This window comes from Miscanthus floridulus, chromosome 13 (assembly GCF_019320115.1).
Source record: "Miscanthus floridulus cultivar M001 chromosome 13, ASM1932011v1, whole genome shotgun sequence".
NCBI classification, from domain to species: domain Eukaryota; kingdom Viridiplantae; phylum Streptophyta; class Magnoliopsida; order Poales; family Poaceae; genus Miscanthus; species Miscanthus floridulus.
The window spans coordinates 77,523,485-77,545,185 of record NC_089592.1 but is presented as its reverse complement, the minus strand read 5'-3'; positions in this window follow the sequence as shown (position 1 = coordinate 77,545,185).

Below are 21,701 nucleotides of genomic sequence, written 5' to 3'. Positions count from 1 at the left end.
CTGCCACATAAGCGCTCTTGATGATGTGATGACCTTTTTTAAGAAGAGAGAGAAAAAGTGAGTTTCATGTGGATGAAATTCTCTGAGTCATAAAATTAAATGTATATGAAATCATAGAATGAAAATTTCCATTGAGAGTGGAATGTCATCCTCATTTCATTTCATTTTATGTGACTTAGCAGTCTTGGAAACAACCAATAAAATTTCTCACTGAGACTGACCTTATTATTGAAAGATAAGTTTGGCATCGCAGTCACTTCCCTTTATCAGCTATTGCTCAAAATGGCTGATGTGGTTGTGCCTGTGGCTATTGCACAAAATGGCTGATGTGGTTGTGTGGCTGCCAACAGGAAGAATCGTCATTCCAATTTGGGCATGATGTGATCGGCGTCGATCGGGATTGATGTTATGCTTTCAATTTCACCATATATATAAAGTAATGTACTGTTATTTGATAGAACAACTCATTTACGGAGATAATGACTAGGGAGCATGTAATACTCCATTGATGTTGTTGAAGGTTTCTGGATATTAGTGTGACTCTAATTTTGTCTAGCAATGTAAAGCACATTTTGATATTAAAACTTAGGCCACTTTTGGTGGGAGTTTCATTAAAATTTTATTTGCATTTAATAAGCTGTCACATAAGCGCTTTTGATGATGTGGCATCCTTTTTATGAAGAGAGAGAAATCAGTTTCATGAATATGAAACTCTCTTGGCACGATTACCAACTCTCTCTATGAATCATGAAATTAAATGTTTATGAAACTAATCAATAAATTTTTTTATTGAGAGTGGATGTTTCATCCTTGTTTCATTTCATTATACATGACTTGACAGTTTTGGAAACAAACAATGAAACTTCTCACTGAGACTGACCTTATTGAACGATAAGTTTGGCATCGTAATCACTTCCCTTTATCGGCTATTGCTCAAAATGGCTGATGTGGTTGAGGCAAATCCATTAAGCACAATTAGTACATGATTTGCTCATGTGATACCACAGTAAACATTTGCTAATTATGGATTAGTAGGCTTAATATATTTGTCTCACGAGTTAGACACAGCTTATGCAATTGGTTTTATAATTAGTTTATGTTTAGTCCTCCAACTGACATCAAACATCTAATATGACCCGGATTAAATTTTAGTCTAACGAATCTTCAATGCCGTGATGGAATATGAGGCTGTCGTGGGAATATGTTAGTGAACCAAAAAGTGAACACGTTTGTGTTTGCCCAATTTGGACAAATTCACGTTCGCCCATGACACTACCGGAGGTGGCTTCTTTGCCGAGTGCCTGAGGCACTCGGCAAAGGCCGATATACACTCGGCAAAGGGCGCTCAGTAAACAGTTTATCGGCAAAGACCTCTTTGCTGAGTGCACTTTATCGGGCACTCAGCAAAGACTTTGCCGAGTGCCAATCCGACACTCGGCAAAGAAAAGTGGTCGTGACGGGGAGTGCCACCGTGGCGGCGGCTTTGCCGAGTGTCAAGGTCAAGCACTCAGCAAAGGTCCCCACTTTGCCGAGCGCCGTTAACTTAGACACTCGGCAAAGGTGGCCACTTTGCCGAGTGCCGTCGGTGAGACACTCGGCAAAGCATGTGATGTTTGCCGAGTGCCTGGCCCATGGCACTCGGCAAATCTATGATGTTTGCCAAGTGCAATGGCCTTTGCACTCGGCAAAACATGTTCCTAGGTAGTTCCTAGGTAGTCACTTTGCCGAGTGTCATGGCCATTGCACTCGGCAAAGTGACTGAAAACAACCTTTTTATTTGTTTTTTACATCCCATCCAAACAAACAGAAGATATATATAACAAACATCACCAGCATCACATATATATCATCAACAACACATATATATCACCAACACCACATATATATCACAAACGTCACATATATATCACAAACGGCACATGTCTCACAATATATCACAAACAAGTTCACAAGTAATCCAAGTGCTCCATCATCTTCAACCACAATTGCAAATAGAAGTACCATTAACAACCACAAGTATCATCACTGATTTGGTGAAGGATTCGCTGAAGCATGAGGATCGTTCAATGCCGCCGATTGATTCTGCACAAAGGAGAAGAGATTGCATGTGTGAGACAAGATAAATATATACCATACATGAATAAAACTTTCATACTCCACTAGGTTTGACCATAAGCATGAACATAAAAACTAAAACATTTATACTCACAGGAGTAGAATAGTGAGGAGGTGGAGGTGGTGGAGCGAATAGCGAAGGTGGCGGAACTACACCCGTAGCGGTGCCAAGACTTTGCATGTACTGAAGAATCTCTGCCATCCTCCGCTGCTTGGCCTCCCGCTCGGCCTCCACCCTCTCCATCTTCGCCTGCATCTGCTCCCGTATCCTCCTCTCTTGTTCCAGCTGGGCCTACAATACATTCACCCCAATGTTACAATAATGCAAAGGAAAGGTATGAAAAAACCAATGAACAACGAATAAACTAGGAATAACCTCGAGTGCCTCCACCCGGTAGTGTGAAGTGTCCTACAGAGGTCATATGGTCGGGCTCCTGCTCGTGCTGCTTGCTCGAATCTGGGAGAGACTAGGAGTAGCGGCCGAGTCGATTGCGCCATCGCCAATCTAGTACCGCCCATGCTTCTTGCCTCCTCCCACCCTCATGATGACTTCTCCATCAAGGTCCTCGGTGCTCGGATCATACTGTGGCCCATGGACCTCCCTTGCCATCGATGTGTACTCACTGAGGCGGTTGTGGACGGTCGCATTGCTGTACGCCTCGGGCCTGTCCTCCGGGTTGTAGTCGACATTGAACGTCGCCTTGCCCTTGTGGGCCATAGCAAATGCCTTGAAGATGGAGCAAGGCTGGCCACCATGTGACACCGACTATGAGAAAAACAGCAAGATGAATAGAAATCATGCAGAATTGAGCGTTAGAATAAATAAATGAATTTGCGTACCCATGTTTCTGCGTATCCGCTAAGGCTGTGGCTGCCTTGATGGTGTGCTACACCTAGCATCATCAAACACCGCTCCCGGCACAAGTTGTGCGTCTCCTCCCACTCGCGTGAGCACCACTTGTCCACCATCTGTTCCCAGCACTAGGGATGCACGGCGCACCAATAAGGAATCATCTATAGGCCATCAAGTACATGACATATCAGAAGATGAAATTAAGCCTACTTAATCTTAAAAGGAATTAGTATTAATGTTCTGTATTTACCTACAGGTACTAGTCCCAGGTTAGCGTCATGCTCCTTGCGTCCCTTTTGGTGACCTTTGTTTCAAGGACGGTCCCGTGGTAAGTTACGATGGCCTGGATGCACGCCTCATAATGCATGTCCACGATGAGTTTTTGGCAGCATTTGGTAGCCACCACATCTGCCCTGGCCTCATGTCCGTCCTGGCATCTAAAGAAATCCTACATACAAACATGATGTATCCATTGATTATTTCAAGAATGTCCAATGAATGCGATGTATTGAGCAATGTAGTGCGAGGAGGACTTACCCACAGCTCTTGCTTCACCCGCTCTGCCTTGTTGTTGAATACCCTACGGGACTGATCTATAGCATCGGGGGCGGTGGTGTAGTGGTCAAATGAGTAGGCCGGCCCTGTCACTTCGGCGTACTCAACCAGGCCAGGGAAGTGCTCCTTGCATAGAAGACAGAGGATGCCATTGACTTGGCGTGTGTGAGCACCTCCACTCGCCACAATCATCCAGTTCCTACCCAAGTGATTAAGAAAAATTATTAGTTTCTATTTTGATTTTCAACATATCATATAAAGTAGTGATAACATCTAAAGTTACTTACTTTTGCCCCTCGGGTCGAATCAGCGAGTGTCTCTCACGAGGTTTCGGTCGCTGAGGGAGGCTTACAGGACCTCGCAAGTAGACGCTCGATGAACTAGAGGAAGCGGAACCCCCTGCTGTCGCCTCCTCCTCCTCGTCCTCCTGCGCGTCCTCCTGCACCTCCTCGGTGTCCTCTAGGGGCACCTGCTCCTCCTCCTCCTCCTCACGCGATAGAGCGGCAGGCGATGGCTCCCTCCTGCGGCTGCTCCTCCTCCTACTCTCCCCCAGTGCAGTGGTGCTTGTCCTTTGGTACAAAGACATTAGCTTCCTCGTCCCACCACCCACCATCTTTGTTCAATCACCTGCAATTAAAAAGAGTAAACCAATAAGCACAGATAAAAAAGAAGTACTTAGAAAGAGATCAAAATAAACAAAACGTAATTACAAAATAAAATAGTATTACATGTATTAGAAATAATCTTCATGATCGGGATTAGCTAGATCATAAGTCTCATCATCACTATCAATCATGTCGAAATAATCAACACTATCTGAATGAGCAATGTTGCCATTGTCATTGTCTAAATGTAATCGCTCAAGCATTTGTAAGTCCTTCACATTTTGCACCTCATCTCCAGCGTCCTCTTCAATAACCGTTTCATTGTCTACTTCCATTCCAATCACTTTGGTTAAGTCTATCTCAAACCTCCCTTCTAGTCCCTCTTCTTGAAAGAACTCTCTATCATATGTGTTTGGGTCTAAGTTGTAATCTTCATCATTTGGGATAGGCACTTTACCATGTGACGATACCCTGTGCATAATATCCCAACCCTTAAGATGCCTTTTGGTTTGACACACATATGGGAGATAATAAACTTGCGTGGCCTGTTGGGCCACAATATAGACATCGTCTCCTGGTAAGACAGAATCCTATCGAATTTCGACTAGCCCAAGATTAGAATATGTCCGTCTCGTTACTTCAGGATCAAACCAATGGCATTTGAATATGACGGGATTAAAAGGTTTGAAACCATGAAACTTGAGTTCGTATATTTCTTCAATTCTTCCATAATACATGACCTCATCAACGCCGGGCGTAAAAACTCTTGAACTTGTGGTTCTTCGATTGGGCCGACTCTGCTCGTAGCTTGTTGTGTGAAAGCGATATCCATTCACGTCATAACCAGAAAATAACCTGACCCTATAGGCAAAGCCATCAGCAACCTATCTCAACTCGGCATGCATAGACACATCCCTCTAGCCCTACAAGCTCAAGCAGGATACATCATTATATTATTCGCACGTACGAGTAACTTAGAATGTCAAACTAAGTACGAGCTAAATTGGACGGTACCTTCCGTTTGAACCAAGAAATGAAATCAGGCATTCCATTTCCCGCACCCTGTCTAAGAAGGGTATCTAGCTGCTGCGTGGTAGGATCCCTTGATTAATGCCAAAATTCATGAAGAAATTCCATGTACCAACGAGAAACAAGGGGTTGGATGCAGAATAGTGACGACATATTTAACAAGTTCGTTGAGAACTTACTGCATGTACGGTGCCACTTTGTCAAGGTTGGTCAACACGTATAGCATGATATGGCGCCACTCTTCATGATTCAAGGTCTTGGGGGTCGATGCACTTGCGCTTCCGAGTTGCCCTCAGAAAAGGCTGAGGTTCGATTCATTTTCGCCAGCATTGTAACGAGGGGGTGGATTATGCACGCTAGGGAGGTTGTCACCATAGTATGTTGTTATGAAGTTTGCCACCTCCTTCAGAATGTATGCCTCTACAATGGAAGCCTCGATTTTGCATTTATTTCTACATTTCTTTAGAAGAACCTTTAGACATCTCTCGATTGGATAGCACCAATGGCCCTACATGGGCCCCCCATTCATGCCTCATACGGGAGGTGCAAAATCAAGTGCTGCATCAGTTTGAAGAAGCCAGGTGGAAAGATCTTCTCCAACTTACCGAGCAACACAGATGCCATTCTTTCCAAGTTAGCAATCATGGTCCAAGATAACTCCTTGGCACAAAGCTGGCGAAAGAAATAGCTCAAATCTGCTAGCACTAGCCAGACATGCTTAGGGACATAGCCTCGAACTATCGTCGGAAGAAGCCGCTCAATCCATATGTGGTAGTCATGACTCTTCATCCCTAAGACTCGCATAGTAGATAAGTTCACTCCCCTCCTCAGATTAGCTGCATACCCATCAGGGAACATTAACATCTGGATCCATTCTAGTACTTCCCTCCTTTAGGGCTTGCTCAAGACAAAATCGGCCTTAGGCCTTCTCCATGTCTTGCCGCGACTAGGAGGCTTCATATGTTGGTTGGGTCTATCGCATAACGTTGCCAGATCCACTCTAGCCTTAATGTTGTCCTTTGACTTGTCAGGAATGTCCATAATTGTTGCCCAAAGTGCCTCGGTGACATTCTTTTTAGTGTGCATTATATCAATGTTGTGTGGAAGGAGAAGGTCATCAAAATAGGGGAGCCGAGTCAAGCCCGACTTATGAGTCCACATATGTTGCTCTCCATATCTCACAAAACCACCTTCTGGATTGACCATGAGACCATCTATCTGTTCACGAACTGCGGCACCAGTCATTATTGGTGGTGCACGGTCTGTCACTACGACACCTTTCGTAAAGTTCTTGATGTCTTGTCTGAATGCATGGTCACGAGGGAGGAATTGCCAATGTTTGTCAAACGATGAATACTTGCCACCCTTCTGCAACCAAATGAACCTTAGACCTTCCTTGCATACTAGGCATGGGAACTTCCTGTGAACACATCAGGCGTAGAATATCCCATACGCCAGGAAGCCATGTAGGGAGTAGTGGTATCAAACATGCATTTTGAAGTTTTTCTTTGTAGCTCGGTCGTATGTCCATACCCCTTCCTCCCAAGCATGGACCAATTCATCAATCACAGTCTCCATGAACACACCCATATTATTCCCCGGGTGTCCAGGAATTATCAACGACAAGAATACATTCTGTCGTTGAAAGCATACGCCGGGGGCGAGATTGAGGGGGATAACGAACACGGGCCAACATGTGTATGGGGCAACCATCATTCCATAAGGATTGAACCCATATGTTGCCAGCGCAACACGTACATTACAAGCCTCTTTAGCTTTCTCATGATGAATGCCATCAAAGTGGGTACATGCTTCACCATCGGATGCATGTACCATCCTGTCAGGATTGTATCATTTGCCATTTTTGTGCCATGTCATCTGTTTTGCGGATTCCTCGGTCATGTATAGCCGTTGGATCCTTAGTATGAATGGAAGGTGTTGTAGGATTGTCACGGGAATATCAAGCTGCCTCTTCTGGCCATCACCAGAATCTACCTCTAGGAACCTAGAGGATTTACACTTTGGACAGTACTTTGCTTCCACGTATTCTTTCCTAAATAGGATGCACCCCTTTGGGCAAGCATGTATCTTCTCATATTGCATCTTAAGTGCATGAAGGAGTTTCTGTGACTCGTGCATGCTCTTTGGCAGAAGGTGACCCTCCGAAAGCAGGCTGCCAATAACTGTCAACATACCATCGAAGGCGTCTCGACTCAGGCTATACTAGGACTTTAACGCCATTATGCGTCCAATGGCATCCAGTTGAGAAACCTTTGTCTGGCCGTGAAGGGGTTTCTGTGCCGTGGCAAACATGTCATAAAATGCCTTTGCGGTTGCCTCTAGCTCCTCCTTCGTACGTCCTTCAGTAAACTGTGCCTCGTGATAGTCATTTAACATGTCTGCTACCCCGGCATCAGCATCATAATCCTCGATGCGTGGTCTCACCACCTCCTCTTTCATACGATTAGCTTCACCATGGTTGACCCACCGGGTATAGTCTATCATAAATCCATTCTTCCAAAGATGTTCCCCCATGACCTTCTTCGTTTGTCTTTTCCTGTTTGCACATTTGCTGTAGGGACAACAAATTTTACTCACTCCTTTAGCAGCCACGCCAAATGCCCGTTCCAAGAAAGCATCGGTCTTGTCGATCCATTCATTGGTGACCTGACCCTGACTTGCGTGGCCCGTGTACATCCACTTACGGTCCTCCATCCTCTAACATATATAGCGACGAGTAATATAAACATCAATTGCATCTACACGACGTTCCTACTATCTAATAGGAGAGGATAGGTCCTAATCCCACGCGAGGATCCATAGATGAGGTTAGTTTCCATGCTCTACTCCTATCCGAGACAGAATTTCGGCAGCACCTCCCCGTTGTTCTCTAAATACACGTCCTGCTAGGGAGAGTGTGTATCCGAAGAACAAAAGGAAGATGATGCTGAAACTCTATCTCGAATTGGAGCAGACCATGGAAACTAACCCCACCTACGCATCCGCGGGCTGTCCAAAAAACGTGGACAATTCGAAACAGATATGGTTTTAGATATGGAAATATCTGCATATTTCCAACCGTATCTCTTTCGAATGGGAGACGCCTAACTGGGTTACGTGATCTACGACCATGATACAGAAAGAGGGGTTATAACTAGGGTGGCGGTGGAGTCAGGCTAGCGAGGCTGTGGCGGGTCGGTGCAGTGGCGAGACGACGCGGTGTAGGCAGACCCACAGCGGCGAGAAAGGCGATCAAGGTTGCCGAGGTACTCCGGCTCCGCTTCGACGGGCTCTTCTCTGCAAAAAAAAACATAAAACTGTCAATACAAAATTTCGGCAGCACCTCCCCTGCACGGTGAGGTTTCCAAAACCTGCAAGAAAACCAACGGCATGATGACTAATATGCACATATATACGAACGGCACGATGGCCGACATGCACAAGATTATGTCAGGAACACCTAGCAACGTAATCAGGATAAGCAAGGATCAGGGATTACAAATTCAGGATCTATTTCCCATTACTAATATATTCCATAAGTTATATTAATTTATGACAAACGTCAATCCATGCATCCACAATCCATCAATGCTAAACCTCAGATTTACAACTATACACCATAACCAACGTCCACGAAGGCACCCTAACCAGGACATCTTAATCTATTTATGCATCCACATCCATCAGGCGGAGATGGCATAGGGGCTCACCACTGCAGAATGGCGACCGAGATGGCCGGATGTGGGTCGCTGCTCCTGTGGGGCCGCGTCGCACCCCGGCGGCGTTGCTGCGGCGCCCCTGTAGGAGCGCGCGAGGGCGAAGGCGCCGCTGCTTCGGCGGCCTCCTTCTCTTCCTCCTTCTTCCTCCTTCTTCCTCCTCTCCTCCTCCTCTCTTTCTCCTCCTCCTCTGGCGGCGCGGCGCGGGGGGCGGCGTGGGCCCGCGGGCACACGAGCAGCAGCGGCGCTAGCGCAGGCGCGTGGTCAGGGGCGGCGCTGGCGCGTGCGTGTGTGCGGTGTGTGTGGGCCAGCCCAGCCGACAGGGTTAAATCCCCCCTTTGCCGAGTGCCCCCGGTCTGGCACTCGGCAAAGGTTTTTTAAAAAAAAAATTTAATTCTTTGCCGAGTGCCACCTAGCCTAGCACTAGGCAAAGAGGGTTTTTTTTAAAAAAAATTTGCCGAGTGTCCTCGGGCTGGCACTCGGCAAAGAGGGGTTTTTAAAAATTTTTACCAAAATCTTTGCCGAGTGTCTTCTCCTGACACTCGACAAAGAGGCTCTTTTGCCGAGTGTTATTTTTTGACACTCGGCAAACCATTTTTTTACTTTTGACCTCCAAACTTTTTCTGCAGTCCTCATACAATACCTGGTACTCCATGTTCCAATGTGGCATATTTCTTGAACTTTTTCTATATTTCTTTAATTTATTTCATTTAATTGAATTTTCTTGGATAATTCAAATTATAACTACTAGTCATTTGAATACTGAAAAAATGAATGGAAAAATGATATTCATGTTATTTAGTATAATATGAGGCCGTATCTAGGAACAGACCACCAATTTTGAACATCTTGTTCACGAAACATGACCACGAACTTGCGATCGAGTTGTTTTTAAATTTTATAAAAAGCAAACGAAGTCCGAAAATCATGAAACTTGTCAAGATTTGAAGATATCATATGTGGAGGCTGTGATAAAAAAATTAAGGAGGTTTCACGCAAGTTTGTCATGTACGATGCTTACCACCTCGTCGGCCTCTTCACGAAATCATGAAACTTCTTCGGAGATTCTTCGGTTTGCAAGCATCGTACGTAACCACTTGTGCGAAACCTCCTCAATTTTTTATCACAGCCTCCACATATGATATCTTAACATCTTGACAAGTTTCATGATTTTTGGACTTCGTTTGCTTTTTATAGAATTTAAAAACAACTCGACCACAAGTTCGTGGTCATGTTTCGTGAAGAAGATGTTCGAAATTGGTGGTCTGTTCCTGGATACGGCCTCATATTATACTAAATAACATGAATATCATTTTTTTCATTCATTTTTTTCATTATTCGAATGACTAGCAGTTATAATTTGAATTATCCAAAAAAATTCAATTAAATGAGATAAATTAAAGAAATATAGAAAAGTCCGAGAAATGTGTCATATTGGAACATGGAGTACCAGGTATTATATGAGGACTGCAGAAAAAGTTTGGAGGTCAAAAATGAAAAAAAAATGGTTTACCGAGTGTCAAAAAATGACACTCGACAAAGGAGCCTCTTTGCCGAGTGTTAGGAGAAGACACTCGGCAAAGGATTAACGGTGGCTGCTGGCTGTTAGCGGAGGCATCCCTTTGCCGAGTGTTTTGGTTTGCCGAGTGCTCAGCACTCGGCAAACCACCTCTTTGCCGAGTGTTATTATTTGTCGAGTGCTTAGCACTCGACAAACCACCTCTTTGCCGAGTGTTAGTTGTTTGCCGTGTGCTTTTTCTCTGGCACTCGACAAACAACCTTTTTACTGAGTGTCCAATAAAAAGCACTCGGTAAAATCTAGGACACTCGGTAAAGAAGCTGTCTCCCGTGGTGCGAGTTTGCCCAAATCAGAGTGGGAGTGGATGGGTCAGCAGTTACAGCACCCAGCTGCCTGCCTGTGCCTCGGGTAGTCATGCAGCCAATTGGACTGGCCTGTTCGGTAAGCTGAGCTGCAGCTGCAGCCGCAGCGGCCAGATCAGGAAAGAGCGTGCCTGCAACCGTGGTGCAGCCGTGCAGCGGCCGCAGAGTCAGTACTGCCGTACTGCGACCCCGGGTGACCGGTCTTTTTCAAAATTATTGTAGATGCATTTTTTTTTGTCCATGAATACGCCACTTATTAGCACAGTTAAGTCTTAGAATAGATTTGACAAAATACGAACACCACCAGCATCGGTCTAGAACTTTTTTTTTATTACACAATATAACGCACATACACTCACCCATATGAACGCACGCAAGTAAATCCTACCCCTAAGAGCATCTTTGAAAATTGGGTCGATAAGGGCCTGTTTGGTTCTCTAGTCCATGGACTAAAGTTTTAGTCCATGAACTAAAAGTGAACTAAAGTGGTGTTTGGTTCATTGAACTAAAATAGACTAAAGTCATTAAATGATGTGGAAGAAAGACCCTTTTATCCACTCTTTTACCCTGGGAGAGAGAGGACAAGAAATGAGGGGCATGGGTGTTCCCAACATCTTTTAGTCCATTTTAGTCCAGTTTTGTGGACTAAAGGACTTTAGTCCACTTTTAGTCCAAGTGTTTGGCTGTTTAGTCCAACTAAAGTGCAGATTTTAGTCCAAAATGCTTTAGTCCATGAGGACCAAACACCCCCTAAATCCTCGAAATTGACAGAGTCACCACAATTGTCTCGCTACCGACGGGAACGTCGTCGTTAAATCCTAAAAAAATTCGCATCCATGGAGAGTCAAAACCCAAGACCTAAAGTGCTACTGAAGCTCTTATAACTACTAAGCTACAGGCGACTGCAACTTAACCAGGATGGCGTATGGATAGGTCAATTGAACTATGACTCAGTTCAGCCAATCTCTACGCGTGAAGATTTTAAATTAAATACTCTCTCCTACCTCAAAATAAGTTCATTTTGGACATGATTTTGGTCATGTTCGTTTGGAGGAATTCTTGAGGAATTTGGATGGTTTGGAGGAATGTTGGAGAAATTTGTGAGAGAAAAACACTATTTCGGATGAAAAAAGAAGCGGATTATGCCAGATTTAAAGGCACGCGAACGGGCCGCATATACCAAGAAGTGATTAATTGTCATCCATTTGTAGTTTCTCGACATATCTCGTCCAGCTTGATTTGAACATGCTCAGGAACAAGTATAGTCTTCGCCATACATTTGTAGCTTTTCGACATCAGGGATGTAGATCTCACAATCAAATCCGTCTAGGCCATCCAAAATCATTGCAGTGTAGTCATAGTCCTCATGAATAAGACCACAACGTGCGCACCTGCTAGCGAAGCGGCGAGCTAGGCGACAGACTTCAACGTCGTTGATGTCTTGGGTCTTGGCGCAGCGGTAAGGAGTCGGGCACAAACTCCTGCTGCACGCTGGAGACGAGGTCGACGTCTTGCGGCGTCATGGAGTCTAGGTCGACGTCGAGCACCATCTCCTCCGGCGCGATCTTCGGCTAGACCGACTCTGGCACCATGGAGTCAGGCGCGAGCTCCATCTCCTCCATGTCCTTCGATGTATTGGAGTCAGGCGCGAGCGGCTCCGGCGCCATGGAGTCAGGCGCAAATTCGATGTCCTGCGACGTCATGTTCTCTGAGGAAGGCATGGCAAGCTTGACGGAGGATAGCTGAGGCAGCGGGATTTGGAAACGAAGAGGCCAAGCCGCTGTATACGAAGAGGCCGCGTTAATGACAGCGCTGGAAACGAAGTGGCCACGGGGCAAACTCGTTTATTCTCACGGTGGACCAGCTAAAACGAATTGCTTTGTGAAAACTCCCGAAACCTTGGAAACTAATGTATTTAAGGGGTAGAGGGAGTACACAGTCTCATTAGATACTTGACGAAAGATCTATTTATCACATTATAAGAGCGAGTTCAATAACAGAGTCAAATGTTTAGCTATTAGCTAAGTTGCAAGAGCCAAGCTATGCAATAGTTGTTTCTTATTTGTCTATAAGAAACTCTTTTATTATTAGTTTTATCCATGCCCCACCTTTTCTTTCCTAATCCTACTCACATTCATTTAGTGTATGGACCCACCATTGTCTATGCATCCGTGCCCAGCTTGTTGCTTGCATGAGAGCCAAGCTCTCCTCCATTCTCTCCTCCACATAAGCATTTGCTTGGCTATAAGCCAATTATTGTACCTGCTCTAAGGAGGTGTTTGGGATTGCTCCACTCCATCACTACAGGAAACTGGCTCTTTGCCGACTGCAATTTTCTTTGCCAACTGTTTTTTTTCGACACTCGGCAAAGAGGTCCCTTTGCCAACTGGAATTTCCTGCAGTCGGCAAAGCAGGATTTGCCGACTGCCTGGCTTTGCCGACTGCCAGGCAGTTGGCAAAGAATTGCAGTCGGCAAAGGCAGGCCATGGTTGACGCCATCCACACCGTCACCCTTGCCGACTGCCACTCCGTCAGCAGTCGGCAAAGGCGCAGGCTTTGCCAACTGCCATCCTCCCTGGCAGTCGGCAAAGAATTTTTATTTTTTTTGATTTTCGATCCCAGTTTTTTGTGTTGCCTTGATACAGTAAGTACATGATATATTCCAAGTTTGGGATCATTTTGATTTATTTTGCTATATTCCGTAGATTTTTTCTGTTTCTTTGATTTTTTCTGGCAGCTCTAGATTTGAACTGCAGGTACATGAAATAATGGAATCCGGCCATTCAGAAAATGATATTCATGATGTTTGGAGCATGTTGAGGCCGTGTGCGGGGCCTCGCGTGAAATTTCGACCGTGTTGGTGTCGGAACACGCCGAGCCACGCGCGTGAAAAGTGTTTTTAAATTTTATAAAATCGAAACGGAGTCCGAAAATGACGAAACTTGACGACGTGTCTTGTCATCGCATGCGGAGGCTGTGGTAAAAATTTGAGAAAGTTTCAAGCAAGTGGCGACGTCGGGTGGCTAAAACCTGGACATCTCCACAACGTGGCTATGCCGACTGCTGGCGTGGCAGTTGGCAAAGGATTTGCCGACTGTGTGCCACGTGGCAGTCGGCAAATCCGCCTTTGCCGACCCAGGCTTTGCCGACTGCTCTTTGCCGACTGCCACGTGGCTTTGCGGTCGGTAAAGCCTTTGCCGACTGGGTTTATGCCTTTGCCGACCGGGGCAAGCAGTCGGCAAAGAGGCGTTTTCCTGTAGTGCATGTTTTTCAACTCCGCTCTACGTTTTCTAGCCGAACAGGTTCAGCTCCACGTACTCTGCTTGAGAAAAAAAGGTGAAGTTGTGAGAGTAACTAAAAGGGTGCTCCACAAACTCTAGATTCTTTTTGGAGCTGCTCCACGGTGGAGTTTATAGAGCAATCCCAAACACGTTCTAAGTATTATAACGTGAGAATAAAGATTAGGTTACTTCCCTCTCGGCCTAGTTGCTAGAAGAGAATATAATGCAACGCTACTATGTACCACCTTTAATATTAACATCTGCTAGTTTGGCACATGAAAAACGATGTGTGCATGTAGTTGCTGGCCACCGCACGCCTCCGGTAGACTCTCTTCGTCCTAAAATAAGTCTATATCTCATCCCAAACGAATATTAACTTTGACTAGGTTTAAAAAAATAGAATCAATATTTGTATCTTTAAATAGGTTTAGAGAACTCCAATATTCCTCTTTCTAAAAATATCACGGATCTTAAAGCAACTCAGCCAAATAATTATTTTTTCTCTGAATTGTTTTTCTCCTAAGTCCAACATGGGCACGACCCGTCCAAACGTAACCCATGCAGGCTAGGCATGGATGGGCTAGGCCCATGCAGGACCTAGTAGAAAAATAATTATTTATTGAGTTGTGATGAGAGTTTAACATAGGGTATATTAAGTCTCTAGGAAACAGGAACCCGATCGATGGATCCCCTAGCTGATCCTATAGATCGTCTGGAGGCTCAGGGGCTATATCCATTGGTCATGCTCGCGCGTATCCTTTGGAAGGAGTCAGGGCAAGGCCATAGGAACTGGTCAAGCACCTGAAGTCTGATGACGAGTACGAAGATGACACGTCGTTTACCCGTTCGACAAGCGTGAGGCCTTGTCAGACACTCTCTCGACAGGGTCACGCAACTAGCGTGACACAACAGGAGAAGGGGTTGCACCAACTCCAGAGGTGAAGGGCTCCAGGGCCCACCCGTCAGCCGCTCCAGGTAGGGGCTCCTTGTAGGCCAAGGAAGCCTTGAGAAGGCTCACCTGGGGGAGGCCACGCCACAACAGGCAGCCCCTGACGATCAAGTGTCAGAACAGTGGCAGCGACGTCAGGAGGTGGTTGCAGCGCTGTCGAATCCTCCCTACGTGACAAGGCGATGTCTAGCAACATCGTAGTAGAGGACTCATGCACCCGGTGCATATGTCATAGACTAGTGCTAAACCAACTTTGTACACCATGCCCTCCTCAGAATACAAGGGGAGGCATGACTCCCTATAGAGGGGATAAAACCCAAACTCAGTTAGTGGAGGCCAGATTCTTTCTCACTTCTGAAGGAGGGAAGACGAATGAGTCCTAGGATAGCACTGAGCGATCCCCAACTAATTTCTCTCGATCTCCACCTTTTTGTAACGCTCCGATTGGGCATTCCTAACACAAAGATCACCATACTTCTAGATGTAGAGCTAAGAAGCTTGAACCGAGATAAATTGTTGTATCCCTTCCATGTTTTGAGTGTCCGAGCCACCGGAGACCCACACATCAACTTCCGACGAATAACCATGATGCTCGCCGTGGTTACGAACCCGCGACAGGTTGTGAAACGACCTGATTTTCGTGAAGGGAAATCCATAGAGTCGAAGTGTATTATGACCATTGTAGATCATATTACCCAAATTCCAGTCGAATACCACATCCATACAACGATAATATCAGAGTACAAATAGTGCAGAATTACATAAATTATTACATCGCCGCATTGGCGGAATCAAAAGTAGCATTCATTCAGAATAGCTTGAAGATAAGATCGCCAAACTCGAGCGTAGGAACGAACCCCTCAACCATCAAACTCCTCAGAGCTATACTCCTCAGCAGAACCTGTGTGCCAAAATTTATCAGTATGATTTGTACTGGCCACTCCCACCCTATGAGCATTGCTTTGTGGAAATTGGATGCAAGTTTGATATAATTAAAAGGAACCTATAAGGCTGGGGTTTCCTATGTTTTAGCATATCAAGTATATATATAATAATAGTTGGTCAAGTTTTAACACCATTCCCACATCCATTCCACCCCATTTCTGTCCAGAGTCAGGTTTCGATCCTGGGATCGATATACCACCATCTCCATATCATCACCATACCACCACCATACCATCGCTCAGTCGATAGGCCAACTCCCTCTTGACACTGTCTCATGGCCTGTAGCCCCTGGCTACAACCGACACTCTCTCACTGGGGAAGAAGAGAAAGACTCATCTCACTATCTAGTTTAAGCGAAACCCAGGAAAGGTCCATAGTCGACTAGTCGGCATATGTATCAATCGATCAACCATACACTCTGCAGAGGTTTTACATAACCATAAGATCTGCCTTCTTCGCTGACCGTCGTCAACTAGGCTGATTCCGGCCACTTGCTAGTCTAGGATAATGCCACTCTACCATTCAGCCCTGGTACACCCCAAGTCTAGTCTGGGGTGGCTGAAACTGTGAGTCATGAGCCGGGTCCACAAGGTCTCCATGAAGTCTCAGAAGGGTGTGGGGGAAATCCTCCACGCCCCATACCTCCTCGCACTGTCCGCTATCAACCTAGCAGTAGTGGCAATATCCTACCAAGTAGTCTGGCCGTCCCGCACCATATAGGGCGAGTGGTACGTAAGGCTTCCCGGTGAATCTGAGTACTAGTAAGTCCTTAGGGATGACTAAGCCAAAATGTCTTCATCAGGGTTTCCATTTACCGTGCCACCACAACACCTCCACCCCGAGCTCCTCCCATCACAGGTTCACACCTAGGGCCACCTCATATCACCATTTACCCACCACAGGTATCCATTCCAGGGGTGCCCAAGTAGCACCCCACGGCAAGACTTGCCCTAGGCTCGTCGTATACTCCAACTTGGTTGACACAACTCTCACCCTCCACACACCCAAGTCACACACGCAGCACTCTCCCCATAGTCCAGATAACTCCAGTTTCCACCACGCATCAGTGTAGTACAAGCGTAGTAGAAGTAATAAGCAATGAAATATAGCAGCAAGCGTGTGTCTAGCCTAATAGCAGGGTAAGCGAGGGTAAGGTTGCGTCAAGGTAAAGGCCATCAAGTAAGCATACTACCATGCAAGTCTTATCGTAGTGTGATTATAACAATAAAGTAAAGCAATAGCAGCTCTATATTAGCCATGCGTAATAGGTGCTACGAGATTGGGTGGGATGTGGCACCTTCCGTGTAGTCGTCTCCGTACTCCTCACGGTACTCTTGGTCCTCGTCCGTCTGGTTCTCCTCTGAGTCTGCAAACGATCGTATTATAGTCGCGTTAGCAACGTCTATAGAATAGCACAAAGAAGCAATGAAAATTCAAAAGAGTCAAATGCACACAAACATGGGTCCATTGCGTAGAGCTCGATTTTAGATGATTTTTTGTCCTAGTCTTGTATTTTTCTGAGCTCGTATGAATTAGTTATGAATTTCCGAAGTTTCAATCATTTCTGAAAATGGAAAAAGGCTGAATTAATATCGTGCTGACAAGTGTCACACTCCTGTTAGTCCATGTGGCATGCTGACATCAGCATGACATCATCGTCTCGGCTCTGGTACTGACAGGTGGGTCCAGAGCTGCCGACGTCAGCAGCTAATGTCATCGTGACATCATCATGACGTCACCTCGGCTGTGTTTGTCACTGACAGGTGGGACCCGCATGACGTCATCATGATGTCACCCACTGACAAGTGGGTCCAGCGGCTCTGTGTCGCTGACTTGTGGGCCCGGTCAACGGTCAGCTCAGGCCAGGTCCAAACTGGGCTAGTTGGGCCTGGATACGGCCTGGGCTTTGGCCCGCCATGTGGCGCGCACTGGTGCGGCCACGTCATCTTACTAGGCCACTAACAGGCCATGGTCCACGGGCGCAGGTGAGGCGTGGTTCATGGTGAACCCGCCTGCGTTGGTCCATAGACCGCAGAGCCGGTCTATGAAGGACTTAGTCGACTTACTCCTTCCCAGGGTTCAGTTCACGTGCACCAAGTGCACGGACGTGTGGCCGCTGCTTCCTCCCAGCGTGCTCCCGCGTGGTGGTGAGCTCCTCGGCGAGCCCCCGCGGTGGCGCTAGCGTCCTGATTAGGGTAGGCAATAGCTTCCCCATGCCATGGCGACTGCGACGGTGGGGTCAGGGCGACGGCTAGGGCTTCCTAGGGCTCTGGCCATGGTGAACAGCGGTGTGGGTTCATCAGCGTGCATGGACAGGGCTGCAGTGGTAGCAAGAGCCCAGTTGGAAGAGCATGTGAGCTCCACGGTGCTTCTAAGACCATGGTGGGCGTGTTGAAGGAGCTCCTGGTGCTCCTAGTGGCTCCGGCCATAGTGGTGGGGACAAAGCGGAGGCGGTGGTGCTCCGACGAGGTGCGGTGCGGCAATGTAGGGCTCCGGTGGGATTCTTCCTCGGCTAAGGTGAGCGCGGAGTGTTGGTGCAGGGCGTGTGCGTGCGTGTAGGGCATCGCGTGTGTGGCTTGCGTTGGCGTGCTTGGCGCGTGAGCATGCGTCGGCGTCCATGGGGCTAGGAGGAGGTCTCAGTAGCGAGAGGCTCACCGCGGTGTTCTTGACGGTGTGGTGCGGCGGTGCAGCGAGATGGTGTGGCCGTGTAGCTCTGGAAGCAGTGCAGTGCGGCATCGCTCGCTCTGGCTCCGGCGAGCTCCTCCTCGTAGCGGCTTCCTTCTCCTCCTTGCTTCTCCCTCCTCCCCCTCTCTCGGCTTGACACTGTGTGGTGCTGTGCCACCAGCGGCGGCGGCGAACGGGCTGAGGGTTAGGGCTCACGGACGTTGGCTTTTATAGCCGAGCTCCAAGGGCTCCAATGGCGGACGACGATCGAGCGATGGTGATGCGTGCGGCGCATCCGACGGTCCTGGCGTGCGGGGTTGGTGGCGTAGGGGTTGCGTGGGCGCGGCGCCAAGGGAACAAGGTCATGCGATTTGCGTGACCCTGGGCCCGCGCCTGCTGCTTTGGTCGGGGCTCGATCGGGAGGAGAGGCTGGCGTGGGGAGGAAGAAGACCCTGTTGCTAGGGTGGCTGACGCGTGGGGTCCGGTTGGCAGCGGGTGTGGCTCAGGCGCGTCGCGACACGGTGAAGCGGTACGGGCTGGTAGGTGGGACCCGGTGGTCGGCGTCTGCGCGCGCGGGGGTGGCGAGGCGAAGCTGGGCCGGCTTCGTGGGCCGCGTGCGCGAGTGGGATGGCAGGCAGGTTGGCTCGCAAGTCCGAGCAAGCCTGGGCTGCTGCTGCTCTCTCTTCTTTCCTTTCTCTTTTTCTTGTTTTTTTCTATTTTGTTTTCCTTTCTCTTTTATTTGTTGCCAATTTGGTTCGGGTTTGATTTATTTAGTTTCATGTACAAGTGTGCACCTTGATTAAGGGTGGAGCTTAGGGCTTGTTGGTGGGGCCCACATACTTAGGTGGTACTTAGGTGGTCACTTTTATTTGCACAACAAAAGATCAATAAAAGGCAATTCACTTGTTTAGAATTAAAATGCATGCAAGAATGTATGTGTTAGGGATTTTAAACACACACATATACAACGAGTGACATGCTATGCTTATGAGTTTGTTTAGTTGGGTTACGATTAATGCAACACTTAGGGTTAGGTCCTACAAATGTCACTCATCATCACATGGGGTTAAAACAAAAATTTTCAGTTAGGATTTTTGGGTTGTTACAGGTTGCTTTGAGATCTATGCTATTTCTAGAAAGAGTACATAGGTTTATTATGAAAATATATAACACATGATTAATCTAATAATACTTATCTAGGATCACAAATATTGGTATTTTTTTATATACTTTTGGTCAAACTTGAGATTTTTTGTCTTATTGAAATATGAGATATACTTTTGAACGAAGGGATCGAGTATCCATTATTGCTGCTATTTGGTTCGTTACATAGCTTCGGTAGCAACAATGTTTACAGTATTTTTGCCGCAGCTGTGGCACTGCCATGGTTGTAGTAGTAGCGTGGTGGACAGCGGCCGGAAACCGGTACAGTCTATAAGGGCGCGTTTGGCTCCCGCCACAACCGCACACAGCCTCAGCTATGGCTACGGTATGGGAAAAAAAATTGGGTGCAAGCCGCCTGCACCTAAGCGTCCATGCAAGCCTGCTTAGATGGAACCCACGTGTCCCAAGACATCCATCGCACGATCAGAGATGGTGCGGCTCCTCCTGCGGTTCATGCGTGGTGGACTCCTCAGGATACTAAAAGTAGGCAACTGAAAACTGTACCACGCCTGGGACATGTGGCTTCCATCGACTTAGGTGCAGACAGTCCGCACCCAATTTGGCATGAGTATGGTGGACGAATCGTCTCTCAGACAGTTGGCGAGCCACGGCACAAAAATGAACTAGCGCATGCGGCGGCTGCCAAACGTCTAGCGAACAGCGGCGCCGGTGTTTGGCAGATGCGACGTGCCGCACTTGCGGCGCGGCGACCTGTGGCGCGCGTTGAACGCGAACCAAACAGAGCCTAAATCCATGATTCTTGTAGCTTCTGCACAACCACAAAAGGAGAGTGAGAGACCACGTCAATCGTCCTATTCATTTTGCTTATAAGCCATACTTTTTTAGCCAATAAATGATATTTTTCTACCAACAATATTTTCAGTCACGGCTTATCAACGTAGTGAACAGTGCAAATATCTATCCGATCACTCATTGTGGGTGTAGAGCAGAGGGCGGCAACGAAAAGCACGGCCACCAGACAAAAAAAAAAGTGCTGTGTGCACATCATCCGGCATGCTGCGTTCGTTTCGGCAGACGGCAGGCACTGGCACACCTCAGTGCCCACAGCCCACTGGCCATTGGCCACTGCGCGCGCAGTGCGCACTTCCCAGCCACTGAGCCCTCGTGATTTCCTTATTACGCCCTGTCTAGTTTCACCGAATTCTCAACTTTAACACTATGTAAAAAGAAAATTTCTCGTCACATCAAACTTACGGTACATACATGGAGTACTAAATGTTGACGAAATCAAAAACTAATTGCACAGTTTGGTTGTACTTTGCGAGACGAACATTTTAAGTCTAATTAGTCAACGACTAAACAATTATTACCAAATAAAAACAAAACGACACTGTACTAAACGTGGCATACATATGAATAGTACTACCAAACAAAACGATTAGACAATTCGGGCGACGCTGATTCGGCCGAACTAAACGTGGCATACGTATGAATAGTACTACTCATCGACCTCGAGGAATCCTGCGGTCTTTTGCCCAAAACAATGCATGGTCAGCAGGCCAGGGCTACGCTTCGCTAATAAGCCGGATTGCAAAGTAGTATTGGCTGATTTATCCTAAGAGAAAACACTGTACTGATAAGTCAGGATAAGTTTAAGCGAAAGTGGCAGATTTCGACCTCCGAGGCTCCGACTGACTGGTGACTTAAATTTCTTCAGTGATGAGAACACTGCGCTTGGACCAGCAGCTCATAAACTCAACTCAGCCATACCATTCATTAATTCTTGAACGGATCCACAAGTTTAGGGTGTGCCTCCTGTCCTGGGGGAGGAAGCGCCGGCGGACGGCGGCCGGCGCTCTCTCCTCGCCGCCCGAACGCCATGCGCGCGGCTCGTCGCCCTTCTCGACAGCCAACTTCATGCGTCGGGGCGGGCAGATTTGGTGCAGTATTTTCCTTGCACCCCATCCAGCCCCAGCCCAGCAA